The sequence below is a fragment of the Herpailurus yagouaroundi genome, unplaced genomic scaffold (genome assembly GCF_014898765.1).
Source record: "Herpailurus yagouaroundi ecotype Mexico unplaced genomic scaffold, PumYag 139, whole genome shotgun sequence".
Taxonomy (NCBI): Eukaryota; Metazoa; Chordata; class Mammalia; order Carnivora; family Felidae; genus Herpailurus; species Herpailurus yagouaroundi.
This window is the reverse complement of record NW_024412394.1, coordinates 31497086-31512722: the sequence shown is the minus strand read 5'-3', so window position 1 is coordinate 31512722 and position 15637 is coordinate 31497086. Positions and strand designations below refer to the sequence as shown.

The following is a 15637-nucleotide window of genomic DNA, read 5'->3' as shown; positions in this document are numbered from 1 at the left end:
GGCTGCACCAATTTGCATTCCCACCAACAGTGCAAGAGGGTTCCCGTTTCTCCACATCCTCTCCAGCATCTATAGACTCCTGATTTGTTCATTTTGGCCACTCTGACTGGCGTGAGGTGATACCTGAGTGTGGTTTTGATTTGTATTTCCCTGATAAGGAGCGACGCTGAACATCTTTTCATGTGCCTGTTGGCCATCCGGATGTCTTCTTTAGAGAAGTGTCTATTCGTGTTTTCTGCCCATTTCTTCACTGGGTTATTTGCTTTTCGGGTGTGGAGTTTGGTGAGCTCTTTATAGATTTTGGATACTAGCCCTTTGTCCGATATGTCATTTGCAAATATCTTTTCCCATTCCTTAAAACTATTTTAAACGCTCGCAGTCCCAAGGATAGGACAAGATATGAAACTACTAAAGATGGCGATTTCTAACTACCATTTGGCAGATGTTATACATTATATTATTTATATAATTATATATTATTTATTACTGTTAAAAAATTTATACATGTATATGATATTTTTCTTAAATTCCATAAATTTACGTTTATATCCCCAGTGGTTCAATGTTATATTTGCCCTACAAAATGATAGAACACATTTTGAACATAAAAGTTAGTGAATTCCCTAAGCAATTTTGAATAAAAGGTATAAATTTTTATGAAAGTGAGTTAATCTTCCTTGTTTATTTTTAATTTTGAATCTTCTACAAAATAATTCATGTATCACATTTTCCTGTCACTTCTGGTATAACTTTCTAGCATCAAATAAACCTTGATTCAGTTATAGACATACATATTCAGTCATGTAAAATGAGTCTTCTTTGACTAGGTTTACAGAATGTATTCCTATTGAGGCCCTATGCGGAAGGACAGTTTAAATACAGAAAGAACATATTAAAAACTCTTTAGAATTAAACCCCTTCTCTAAAGGCACATAGTACTTTAAAACTTACTGAAGAATTTTTTCAAATTTTTAGTAATCCACCAATTTAGAAGTGCAAAGATGGTGTTCTATATTTGGCAATATAATCCAGTTTCTTTAAACAATTTAAGATTTTTCTCAAAATTTATTACCTGTTTTTAATGATAGAGCAGTTTTTACATTTTTTTATGTGAAGCTTTTGTTTGAAAGCTATGAGCTAAAACATGTGAGTTTTCTAACTTGTTTCTTACGATAGTGCCCGCAACCTAGCCTTCTTCTTTCTGAACACTTTTCAGATTTACTCTGTTAACTCTAGCATATTGTCCTTTCCAGAGTATCATATTTTAACAATTCATGATATACCGTCTAAAGTCTAAACCATTCTCAACTGCTTGTCAATAAATGTTAAAACCTTTTGAATCCCATAAAATGTTGGGAACTGACACCAACACAGTGTTGCTAATGTTCAGCAGTTTTGGGCACAGACCTATCTCCTATCCCTATGTTAAATAATACTGAGAACAAAAATAGTCTTATCTACTTGCTTCACGAAGTACTCCTGACTGTGAAACTACTTGCTCAATAAAACTTAATTTAAGATTTCTCATTTCATTGTATCCACCAATCCAAAACTTCTGTCCAAAACCTAGCCCAATTGTACCCAGTTCCGTACCTTTCAAGACCTTGATTAAAGTGGTCCAGCACATTCCAATCCCTTAAACCTTATAAATATTCTGTCTTTTCCCTTGTTTTCCCTCACTATAGTTAATCTAATAAATTTAGCTCTGCTAGTTGACAATAAATAAGCCTACTCATGCTGAGTAATTTAAGAAGGAATAATAATTTAATCAAGAGATTCAGAATCTTACACCTCTGTTTTTATTTGCTGGCTGCTAGTATCTATATGGAAATGCATGCCCAGCCAACCCCTCAAACCTCAAGTCTAAGACTCTTCCACTTTTCCTGCCTGTCACCTTCATGTTATTGCGGGGAGCAGGGGGAGTTATCCTGTTCCTTTTCTGTGCCCACAACTATTTACTCAGATGGAAATCTTGAAATCGTATTTACATTTTTTTGCTCTTCCAACAGCTAGCCAGTTGCCAAGTCCCAGTGCATTTAGATAGAAATAGCAAAGAAAACGAAACAACTTAATGTTTATCCACCAGTGAGAATTCTTGAAATAACATCACAGACAATGTAATGATATAGCTTTATGTTTCAACATAGAAAAAAAATACTGTATGATAGTAGGTGGAAAAATACTGTATGATAGTAGTAATTAGAAAATGATACTCATTTTTTATTCTGTTGCTGGCAAACACATCTAGAAATCTGTCTGTACCCCAGGAAAATGAAATTTGGAGTAAAGACAAGAAGTAAATATTTACTCTTTATTTAAAGAATGGATTTTATTCTGTAATTAGAAAGCACTGTAAGCGTTTTTAGGGGTGGAAATAATGACAGATGAAATAAAAATGCATCTACCAAGTAGATGCTGATTTTACAGAAGACTTTTTCCTCCCAGTTTGTTGCAATGTGTGAGTGGGTTGGGCATTTACTGAAACTTTGAAAAATTTCTTAAATTCTTCGTACCATCCTTTTTGCCAGAATATGGAACGTTTTTTTCTACTTAAGCTTCTGAGGTTCCAGGAAATTTTAATTTTGAAGTCTTAGGTAACTAAGCAGTACTCAAAGCATTTTACATGATCACTACACTAACAATGGATTCAGGTGATTTTTTTTTTTTTTTAACCTACCTACCCTTACTTTGGCTAATAAAAAATTTTAAAAAAATTTAAAAAAAATTAAAAAATGCATTTTGTGGGAGATGCTGACCAGTATTATTAGGGACACCTGGGTGGCTCAGTTGGCTAAGCATCTAACTTTGGCTGTGGTCATACATGATCTCATGGCTCATGAGTTCAAGCCCAGCATCAGCATCAGGCTCTGTGCTGACAGCTCACAGCCTGGAGCCTGCTTCAGATTCTGTATCTCCCTCACTCTCTGCCCCTCCCCCACTCGCACTCTCTCTCAAAAATAAATATAAAAAAAAAAAAAGAAACATCTGTATTACTAAAGGAGTTACTACACTAGTTGACATTTCATGTTTGGTTTATATAATTATAAATAAAATGTACATTTTAAGGAAAGCCAGTTTTAATAGGCTGAAAATGAAGCTGCTCAAGAGATTTCATTAGAAACTAAGCCTTAAGGGTTGAGGTCAAAAAAAGGACATTGCTATTTTGTGATGACAGTATTTGTTAATGTCTCCTGTGGTGCTGTGTCCACGTCAGTGGTCCTTAAATATAATCTGAAATGAAAATGATAGCAGACTCTTACTATGGAGATTTAAAAGGCAGATTTAAATATGGACTATCAATTTAACACCTCCTACCCCATATTGGGTGAAGCTAATTAATTTTAGCTTTCTGGAATTTTCTAACTAATAAGTAGACCCATTTCTGGAGAATATGTGTCATCCTTACCCTCAGACTCAAGCACATTAGGGCATTGGCCTTAAAAAGAAAAACTATATGGTCTTTTTGTTTTATGGAAATTTGGGGGTGGGAAGTTAAGGATAAGTCAACTCTTAACATTGTGATGATTTTAATAGCTTTATTCAGCAACTTATCCGGTTTGAGAAATCCAACATTAAGTACTGACTATTATAATTTGCACACCTTTAGAAGATATTGACATTATTTTAGTAATACTAAGGATTATAGTCCTATTTGTCTTGAAGTTCTCAGGTAAATTTATAGATGTGCTAATTTCCAGGATTCCATATGATCATTTAATTTTACTTACCTATTATTCCTGTGTTTTTTCACTTAACAAATGTTTAGTGATATCTACCATGTGTCAGACATTTTTCTAGGTATTAGTGATATAACAGTGAACAAAATAGTCAAAATTCCTGTCCCCATGAGGCTTACTTAGTAGAAGGAGACAAATAAGTATGTCAAGTGTTAAGTATTATAGAGAATAATAAAGGGCTAAAGGAGAGTGAGTGGTGCCCAGAAGGAGGGATGATTGGAAATTTTGAGTAGAAAGGAAATTACTACTGAGAAGCTGTCATTTGAGCAAAATGACCTTAAACAAGTGAGGAGCAATGGCAGCTATCTGGGGAAGAGCATTCCAGACCTAAGAAATGTGCTGAGTGGGAGTGTGCTGGAGGAGGTAGAGGAACAGGAAGCAGTCAAGTTTAAGGACTTTAGCTTTTACTTTCAGATGCAAGATTGTGAGCAGAACAATGACATGATGTTCTCAAGGGATCACTTTGATCACTGTGTTGCATATAGGCCAGGGCTTGGCACACGTTTTCTGTAAAGGATAAGATAGTAAATATTTTATGCTCTGTGGGGCACACTGTTCAACTCTGCCGATTGCAACATGACCGCTGCCATAGATAATACATTATGGATGGCTGTGGCTGTGTTCCAGTAAAACTTATGAAAACAGGTGACAGGCTAAATGTAACTCTTGGATTATAATTTGCCAAACCTTGAGATAGGCCATTATAAACCCAAGGACAAAAACAGGTTGCCAGAAAGCTTTTGCAGTAATCCAAGGGAGAGCTTGGGGTGGTGCAGGTGGCAGGAAGTGGTCAGATGCTGATGTATTTTGAAGGTAGAACCAGTAGGATTTGCTGAGGAATCTAGTATAAGATAGGAGAGAAAAAGGAGTCAGGGGTTATTTCTGTGTTTTTGTTTTTGTTTTTTAATGTTTATTTATTGTGAGAGAAAGCACACGTGTGAGTAGGGGAGAGGCAGAGAGGCAGAGAGAGAATCCCAAGCAGGCTCCACAGTCAGCACCCCCTGCTGATGTCTATGTTTTTTAGCATTTTATTTTTTTATTTATTTTATTTTATTTTTTTTTTAATTTTTCTTTTCAACGTTTATTTTATTTTTGGGACAGAGAGAGACAGAGCATGAACGGGGGAGGGGCAGAGAGAGAGGGAGACACAGAATCGGAAACAGGCTCCAGGCTCAGAGCCATCAGCCCAGAGCCTGACGTGGGGCTCGAACTCACGGACCACGAGATCGTGACCTGGCTGAAGTCGGAAGCTTAATCGACTGCGCCACCCAGGCGCCCCTGTTTTTTAGCATTTTAATTAGAAAATGATACTTAATAGTATATATTTACTTATTAGATAACATCTAGAATAATTATCTTTAAAACCAATATTTGTAGCTATTAAGGTTATACATTTTTTCCTTGAGCCTGTTTGACTTTGCTTAGTTTATGGTATTACTTCATAAGTTGGAAACTAACAAGATAACTTACTAACTTCTTAGTCTATGGTTAGTCATTGCACATTTTCTCATTAGATTTCCCTTATGGCTGAGAGCAAGTGTGGTATGTGGTATGTGAGGTTAGGGCATTACCTCATGGTCAAGAAAGCAAGCAAAATAAAGATGTGAGCCTGTTAGCTATCTGTGCATAGCTCTAAATAAGATTTATCAATCCAATGAAAATAATATATAGAGCCTACCTTATTCTGTTAAATGTTTAAAATGAATAGTTTTTAGAGTGCCTGGGTGGCTCATTGGGTTAAGTGTCCAACTTTTGATTTCAGCTCAGGTCATGATCTCATGGTTTGTGGGATTGAGCCCCATGTTGGGCTCCAGGCTGACAGCACTGAGCCTGCTTGGGATTCTCTCTCTCTTTCTCTCTTTCTGTGTCTCTCTCTCCCTCTCTCTCAAAATAAATAAATACACATGAAAAAAATAAAATGAATAGTTCTCAATAAAGAGAATACAAACTATTACATAAGGACTTTGGACTATACTTACTGACTTCATTGTGTCTCACACTACCACCATTCTTCAAAGCACAGTTACCTTCAGTCCACTCTTTCTGCACACCTAGTCAGCTGCTAAGGGACTGTAGCCAGATTGACCCTCAGATCTCACCTGAATGACATCTCACATGAATTGCTGTACTACTCCACTCTAATCCACACTACCCAGTGCTATTAGCTTAATTGTCCTGAAGCGGTGATTATCGAGTTTATGCATGCATCTGAGTCTCCTGAAGGCTTGTTAAACATAGATTACAAAATTTTTGATTCAGTGAATCTGAGGTCAGACTCCAGAATTTTCTGAGCATTCTGATCTGGGAGCCACAGTGTGGAAACCGCTATTCTAAAGTACTCTGATAATGCCATTCCTTCAGTAGAAACCTTAAGTTCCTCTCCCCTTATCGTCTGACAGATTCAGACTAGGGTTGATGGACTACCACTATTTAATCCATCCTTCAAATATGTAGGAGTTTTCCATACATTTTCTGAACATGACCATCTTTTCCACCTTTACTTTTTAACTATTTGTCCTTGAAATGTCACAACTAGTTTCTGTGTCACCCTGCCCATGTTCATCACCCAGAATCCTGACTATCTGATGTTTACTTCAAACCTGACCTTCTGATTTGAACCTTCAAACATGTGCGGTCTCTTTTTTTCCTTTGAATTCCCATAACATTTACTTGTTATCACATTACCTTACTCTGTCTTAATTTATAGTCATTTATATATCTTATCTCTGTTCTACTCTTTCTTAAATAATCTCTGTGCCCAATATGGGGCTCGAATTCATGACCTCTAGATCAAGAGTCACATGCTCTACCGACTAAGCCAGCCAGACACCCTTTTATAGCTTCTTCAGGCTAAGAAAATGTTACATAAGTATATTTTTCTGTCTCCCTCAAAACAACAATTTGTAGAATTAAACTACTTTTTTTGTTATTTTTTCTCTTTTTAAAAAATGTTATTAAAGTATCATAAAATATTAATATACCTAGCATCTTGTAACTTCTTGCTTACTTATCTGTTGAATGAAATCCATTGTACCTTCTAAGTCCCTACTGACTTCCTTTTCTTATTTGGTTCAATTGCTTTCTGATTCTGCTGCTCATCTATAATGTTATAATTTCTCTTCACTGGACTTTTGATGCATTATAAACCATATCTTTTTTCTTGATTTCTTCCCCCAAGCCTCTGGCTTTACTTGAGCTTAAAAAAAAAAAAAAAAAAAAAAAGACATGCTTTGTATGAAATACATATCAGAAAACACCTATATGTCTGAAAACTATTTTGTTCTCAGTTGATATAATTGATGGGTTGTTTGGTTATGCTTAGAATTCTGTATAAAAAGTTATTTCTTTTAGAACTTTAAAGGCATTGCATCATCTTCTGTCTTTCATTTTTAACTGGTGAGATATCTAATGCCAATGTATTTCTTCTTTTGAAGCTAACTTGGTAAGCTCTCTTTTCTCCACTTTCCTTTTGGGAGCTTATGTTCATTAGTTGCTGGATATCTTCAGTTGATCATTTGTCTTATCTATATTTCATATTTTATGCCTACCATTTTTACTCTGGATTCTTAAGTATGTGTTCAGCTTTATCTTCAGACTATATCCTGAATTTTTTATTTCATATAACAAAGTCTTACTTTCCTCAAGTACTTTAGTATTCTGGTCTTTTTCAGACATCTTTGTTTTATGGATGTGTAATATCTTCTCCAATATCTGAAGGTTTTATACATTTTTTGTAATGGTTTCCTTTAAATAAAATCACAATTCTGTTTGTCTAGGAACAGTTCTGTTTATCTTATTCTTTCTCCTTCATGCTGATATTTTCTATATATATCTGATAGTGTATTCATATTTATGTTAATTTATATTTAAGTGTCAGAAACTAGGAGGCCTCATCATGAGAATTCTGTGACTGAGGTTTCTAGTGATCCTTAAATTTATATTTTATAATAAATAGGAGGGAAACCAGTTTTACTGGAAAGCTTTTAAATATGGCTTTTCATCTTCCAGATTTTTGTTGAAGTCTCTAATCACCTGATGGCCTTCTTCCCATTCTATTTGCTGTTAAAAGATTGCTCCTGGCTTTATTCCTCTACTCTAGCTTTAATGAGGTTCTGGGAAGGACAAGGAACAAATGACTGTGCCCAGTCTGTCATCTTGAACCAAAAAACTTTTGTTCTCAACAGATTGAAATAGTCCTTCATGGTTAAGTACTGTAAATTTATAATATTTTACTTGACAAATAATAAGTTTGTGAATTGATAGCCTTATTTGATTTAAATCTACCCATCAAATACTACCATACCTTGGTGATCACCAACTATATTTGGCTTCAGATACCTGGGCAGAAGAGAGACTAATGTATTAGCCAGCTGTGAGTTCATTAATTTACCACAGGAAGCACAACTATCAAAGAAACTAGAGCCCTGGGTTAGTGAACTCTCACAAGAGAGAAAGAATCTGTATGGAAAATCAGATTTATAGTCACATAGTTTCTAGGTAGGCATGGAGTCAGAAAGAGGGCCTCATTGATCTTACTGGCTGGTAAAATCCAGCTGAGATAGCCTAATGTCTTGTGTCTCTTGTCAAGTGAAGTTGCCATGCAGACCAGAAAATTAGGTATTGACCAGAGCATCATTTTTCTTGGATTTTGTTTGAGATCCCGACAGTTTCTTGATATCAAAGTTCTTTTTCTAGGTGATGATAAAAGTTCAACTAAGAATAGTGAAGTTAATTAGGTATAAGCTTTCTAAGTTCTCTGGAGTCTATGCCAAAGCCGGTCTAGGTAATTTGTGAAACTTCTCAGCCACGAATATGCAGATTCTTGCTTAAGGTTGCGAACTCCTAAAACATCAGCAATCACATGTAGATTTCTCTCTATTTTTAATTCTCAGAAGGTCAGTCTATCCTGTCATTGTATACCTCGGGCAGATATCATCTTATTGTCACTTACAAAGAAACTGATACCTCTGTTTTCTATCTCCAACTTTAGTATTTTTTACTATACCCACTAAACTATTTTTTTTTACATGAAAAAATTAAGTAGTGGAAAACAATTGGTTTCTATTCCCTTTTTTTATTTGACTATCCTTGGTCAATTAAGACTAATAAATAATATGGGGAACTTGGGTGGCTCAATTGGTTGGGCAGCTGACTTCAGCTCAGGTCATGATCTCACGGTCTGTAAGTTCAAGCCCCGTGTCGGGCTCTGTGCTGACAGCTCAGAGCCTGGAACCTGCTTCAGATTCTGTGTCCCCCACCCCCCCCCCCCACCTCCCGGCCCCTTCCCCACTTGTGCTGTGTCTTGCTCTGTCTCTCAAAAATAAATGTTAAAAAAAATTTAGAAAAAGACTAGTAGATAGTAAATCTTGTTAATTTAGAGTTTACTAATAAGTTTGTGATTATTTCTACAAGTTATATGCTAATGCTTACCTTTGCAACTCCTTTTTATAAATTTTATATGGCCGGTGAATAACACAAATGAAATTAGAAACATTCTTTCTTGGAGCACTACATAATTAAGCACCTTTGAAATATCTTAAACTTACTTAAATGTAATCAGAACTCAACACCAGTTATACTGGCTCTTAAAATTAATCACTATAAAACTCATTGTTTAGTGTAAAACATCTGACAAGTGTTATCTTTATTAACCAGATATAGTTTGTGTATTCATAAAACACAATAAAACTATTTCCTTTAGGATTTTGATTTTTAATGTTCACCAATTCTTTCTTTCCCTTTTACTTGGCTCCCCCAGTGAAATTTAACAAAATATTGATTTAACTATATGCTATTTGTTAATTTTTTTTGATTCATTTTATTTAAAGACAGCAAGTGAGTGGGGGAAAGGCCGAGGGCAAGAGAGAGAATATCTTAAGCAGGCTCCACAGGGCTCCATCCCATGACCGTAGGATCTTGTCCTGAGCCAAAATCAGACCCTCAACCAACTGAGCCACCCAGGTAACCCCATTTATTAAATTTTAAGATAAATATACAACTTTGGTTTTATTACATATTTAAATTTTTTTCTGCTCTTTTTTTTTTTTTTGGAAGTATATTGCCAGTATCTCTTTTTTTATTGGGATGTAATTTGTTAGTATCTCAAAGGTTTTTATGTGTAGATATTTCACATGCTGTAAGTCCGTTTGATAGTAAAACAGTGATTAACTGGGATTTTACTTCCAAAACCTTTCAGTCCAACCTGTTTTTCTATCCTGACAGCTCACGTTTTCACTCAGATTGTCTCCTGACTTAGTGAACTTCTATCTACTCTCAATCCCCTCTGCCAGTCTACATTCCACTCATGTTATTCCCTTTCTTAAAATCATTTGGTAAATAATTCCTAATCATATCACAATAAAGTCAAGCTGCTTAGCCTATGTACAGTTAGGATTTACATGTCTATTCTAAATATTCAGTAGTATCAAGACCCTAAGCAGAAATCAGAGTTAGCATAATCAGGGGCAACCATGCGACATAAAGTGGCATTCTAAATAGTCCAGATGTCTGTTTTTGTCAGACAAAATATTTGCCTTAAAGTTTAAAGTTCATTCTCCATGGTACATGAGTTTTCTCAAAGGCCTTCTCTATACATGCATATGTAATATAAGAATTCATTATATAAGTTAAGTACAGATATAGAGTGTAATTAATTCTGAGTTGATTTCAGGTGAAGGTATAACATGATGACTTAATTGTGGCTTAAATCAACACTACATGTTTTAAAAATATATTTGAAGTAGAAGTTGTGGTTTATCATAGTTAATAACCAAAGTTATTTTAGTATCAGTCAGCACACATTAACAGTGACATACGGGGGTGCCTACGTGCCTCAGTTGGTTGAGCATCTGACTTCGGCTCAGGTCACGATCTCATGGCTCGTGAGTTTGAGCCCCGCGTTGGGCTCTGTGCTGCCGGATGCTTTGGATTCTGTATCTCTGTCTCTCTCTGCCCCTCCTCTGCTCACTCTCTCTCTCTCTCTCTCTCTCTCTCTCAAAAATAAATAAACATTTTTAAAAATGACAACAATTTAAAAGGAAACAGGAAATACATAATATAAAATTTATCAGGTATACTTATAATGGTTGCTGTTACATGAAAAATAGAGATTTAATTGCACTTTCTGTTATTCATCTGTTTGATGATAAGTGAGAAGAGATGGAGGAAGCGTAGACCATCATGTCAGTAGTCAAAAGTATCTTGTTTTATTCATGTGCTCCAGATATCCTTTCCTGGCTCTTAATTTTGATCCTTTTTGTGTGGCCACCTTATCATCAGAAAAAAAAAAAAATTTATCTGAACCTTATTTTAATTTTTCATTGTTAACAGTACTCTTTAGTTTAATTAGAACTTTTATATGTCCTTTTGAGGAACAACAGAAATTTCCTGAACAGTTAATTTTAGAACACAATCCTTAAATGAAACATCCAGTGATTTAAATTTATTTTGAAGGTCAAACCAAGTTCAGAATAATTATAGGGGCACCAGGGTGGCTCAGTCTGTCTGTTAAGCATCTGACTCTTGATTTCGGCTCAGGTCATGATCTCACAGTTCATGGGATCAAGCCCTACATCGGGCTCTGTGCTGAGGGTAGAGCCTTCTTGGGATTCTCTCTCTCTCTTCTTCTGCCTGTCTACCCCACTTGCACTCTTTCTTTCTAAAATTAAAAAAAATCAACAAAATATTTAATTATAATTTTTTAGATAACTGTATAAAGACATCCATAGATCTCCTAGTATCCATGATTCAGGTAAACAGCTGGAAGATGGCAGATGGTGAGGAGAAAAGCCCCCTCTGTTGATTGAGTGTGGAATCATCACTTGGATATAAAATATTTGCATGCACTTATTAACCAAAACTCTTCTGTGGACATATACCACTTTATATCAATATAAACATAATGATATTGTTACATACTGTGTGTATGGATTTGTGATCTAGTGTCATTTTTCAACAACATAGCAGAAAACTAACAATGACTACCTTTTAATGTTATTTTAGAAGGTTTGTGTCAAATCTACAACCTTTAAAAATGGTAAACATGTAAAATAATATGAAAGGAAAAATGAGATATATTTTTTTGTGGTGGGCCAAACAATCAGTGGTGATAAGACAAGTTAAAATGTCACTGAATGGTTTATTAGACTTCTATGCAAAAATAAGTTGATTTGACTGACTTCTGCCATTTCAGCCTCTGTTTTAAAATCCCCGTTCTGGCCCTGAGATTTCTAACTCAGTGGTGTTTTGAATCCCGAAATATCTTTCAGTATGGAAAGGAGTAATGGAACTTTTATTTTTAAAGTTTAGAACATTGTAACAACGTGGAGAAGGTTGAAGAACTTTTCTCAAACATGTTTATACTTGTAGGGTTAAGTTCATAAAATACTTAAGCCATAGAAGATACTGTTCTTGTTTTTAAAATAATTGTTAACAGGCGTTTTTTGCACAAGTCCCAGCCTGTCCCTCTCTTCATTTCTGAAACATTCAAATGGATTATTTTTATTTAAAGGTATATTACTGTTTAGCACATATCATATTACTGAATTATACACATTTGAATTTCGCTAAATCCATTTGTGTCTGAATTTGTAACTGAACCAACGTGAATTCTCTCCTTGGTGAGTTAGAAAGTGCACCAGGTTGAGTTGTCACACAAAGAAAACTTTTATTTGCAGCAGATAAGGAGATCATGTGGAATGGCTTCCAAATCTGTGACTCCCCAAGAGAGGGTGAATGAGTACCCTTTGTTTAAGGTTGGGGTGAATATTTAGATATGGAAGCCTTGTAGTCATATGTAGAGGAAGCATAAGGTCATACATGAACCTTAAGAAGACATATCTATACATATGTTATATGTGATGTAAATGAGGCTAAGGCTCCTCCTTGGGCAGACATTCAGTATTATAATGAAGTAAAGGTAATTGCTGGTCATTCCAGGGATCACTTCTTGGTGCATCTGTGCAGGCACAAGTCAGGGGCTTAGCTCAAATGGTCTGGGTGATCTAGTCCAGTGGGAGGTCTTGTCAGGGCAGTCACCATCACCTGGAGGTGGTTTCCAGTTTCATTTGCCTGAATTGAGAGGTAAGCAAGAAAGAAGTGCTTAAGGAAAAACATAAGACAGAGATTAGTGAATATAAGCTAGTGGGCAGTAAAGGTCAGGTCTTGGGGTCTAGGTGGTGACACTTTGACTATAGAGACATAAAAATAATGAATATAGACACAATAGTCATGATACTGATGTCTAAGCCATTATTTTCTTTACTACTATTGGACATATACTTTAAAAATCTTAATATTAGTTGTTTTTCTTGAGACCACTTGATCACTCTTAAGTATGTTCTTTATCATGGGTTCAGTTATACCTTGAAGAAGGGGAAAAAAAAAAGAAAATTAATATTAACTGCCACTTTGCATGGAGATTTTGGTATACCTCATTTGGTCTTTAGAATGACCCTGTACAGAGGCAATCTCTCCATTTCACAAGCATAGTCTCAACAGTTCACGTTTGCCCATTCACTTGGCAAGGAAGTGGCCAAATGATATTTGACACTGTTTGTCAGACACCAGAGTCTGGGTTCTTCCTTCACCATATTGGACATTGTAGTTATACTTCATATTCATGATCTATGCAAGTCTCTCGTTTTGACATCCTTGGAATCTTGTCAGATTTTAGTTACATTAGAAAAGGTACTATTTAGCAATACAATTTTTAAATAAAATACCCCTTTTAAAAAGTTTTAGCTTACTTTGGCAGCTATTTTAAATATGAATGCCAGGTTCACTGATGGATACTTTAGAGTACTCAGACTTATCTAATGGGGAAAGTGACAAATTGAATACAGGCATACCTCGTTTTATTGTGCTTTGCTTTAGTAATGCACTTTGCAGATACTGCATTGTTTACAGATTGAAGGTTTGCAGCAGCTCTGCCTGAGCAAGTCTGCTGGTGCCATTTTTACAACAGCATTTCTTCAATTCATGTCTGTGTCACATTTTAGGATTCTCACAAAATCCCAACTTTATTATTATTATCATATTTGTTATGGTGATCTGTGATCAGTGATTATGAGTTGCTGAAAGCTCAGGTGATGGTTAGATTTTAGCAATAAAGTATTTTTTAATTGAGGTATGTATATTGTTTATTTAGACATAATGCTGTTGCACACTTAGACTACAGCTTAGTGTAAGCATAACTTTTATATGTGGTGGGAAAACAAAAACAATTCATTTTATTTGCTTCATTGCAATATTGGCTTTATTGAGGTGGTCTGGAACCTAACCTGCAATATCTCCAAGGTATGCCTGTGATTCTGTTACTTTGAAGCAAGATCTGTAGTGGAGGTGAGAATAAAATATTGTGGAGCAGAGTAAATGACTAATGACTTTCCTCTCTGGGATTCTCCTCTGTTAGACTGAACTCTCATCTCAGCACAGCACCCAGCTATATAATCTTGAGTGCTAGTAACCATAGGACAGGAGATAAACATTTGTTCAGACGCCACTGGTTGAAGCCATTTTGGTGTTTGTTAGAGAGATTTGACCTTTCCTTCTAGACTTTTCTGTTGAGAAAGAGAGAAAAAAATATGAAGGAGGCCCTTGATGGGGGACAGTAGATCATCATTAGATTGGTGGTTCTTGTTTATGAAAGGAAGAGATTGCTTCTTTATTAAACTGCATGTTTCTCTGCCAGAAAAAAAAAAAAAAAAAAGATTGCTTTGTCCAGTTTGGTATTGAGCAATTCAGAAATAAATGTTTGAAGTACAGTGGAAGGGATTAGAGTAGGTAAGATTTAGATTATCTTGTATGTATGTAATATATCTAAAACTTTACGTAACAAGTCTTGTATTTGTATAAACTATAACCTAAAGGCTATTCTCAGAAAACCATGTGATAGCCCCAAAATAAAGTGTATTAGAACCCTTGTGTAATAAATTGAGCTACAGATTCAGCTTAATTTTATGTTTTAAGAGGAAATAGCATTTATTGATGATGATAAGAGAGTTGGTAAAATTAGAAATCAACAGTGTATTTATTTTCTTAATCAGCTATAGGATTATGATATTAGTCTCCTAACTGCATGTGAAATTTCTTGTCATTGTCAATTTTGGTTAAGATATGCAGAAATCATAGTCTTTTTTGTAATTAATAGACTGAAAAGAAGTTGCCTTGTAAGATAAGGATTTTCTTCTGTAATGAATGAAGGGCCCTCTGAAGTTTAGAAGGTTAGAATCCTTTATTAGCTGCAGCATATATAATTTTTCAATCAGATACATTATATTGTATCTGTTGCCCCAGCCTTTTCTGAATGGTTTTAATAAACGAATATTTCCTTAGATATTATTTATCAGATATATGTGTATATGGATAGAGGACTCTGTAAGCTAATGAAAATACTCTATTTGGATAAAACTAGTATGGAGTCTGACAAAAATGTTAAACAATCAGTCTCTTTAAGAGTTACGTTTTTCTTTATGATTGATTCATTTTGGTGTATGATTTATTTTTAATTTGAAATTTAAATACTAATCTAAAATTCAAGCAATAGCATATTAGTAAATAACAATTTTGTATTTAAAAAAGTAGCAGCCTTTTCAATAGCATTCTTAAAAAGAAAAAAAAATCTCAAAAAACTCTCAAATTTGAGCTGTCCTGAAAATTGGATTCTTAGAAAAGTACAACTTAATTATAATCAATTCTGATTACTTTGTTTTTTTTGTTTGTTTGTTTTGTTTTGTTTTGTTTGTTCTTTTGTCTTCATCAGGGGAACTTTTTATCTGTTTTGTTTTAGCACATATCTGACACTCCAGGTTTAAATGCTTTTTCTATTTCAAATTAAACTAGCCTCTCTCTCTCTCTCTCTCTCTCTCTCTCTCTCTCTATATATATATATATATATATAT

General features: G+C 34.9%; 1 protein-coding gene across 2 annotated transcripts in view; it reads left to right on the top strand.

Moving 5' to 3' along the window:
• LMBRD1 (LMBR1 domain containing 1) overlaps positions 1–15637 on the top strand; it is a 113549-nt gene that overhangs the window by 96645 nt on the left and 1267 nt on the right. The gene's annotated exons all lie outside the window — the stretch shown is intronic.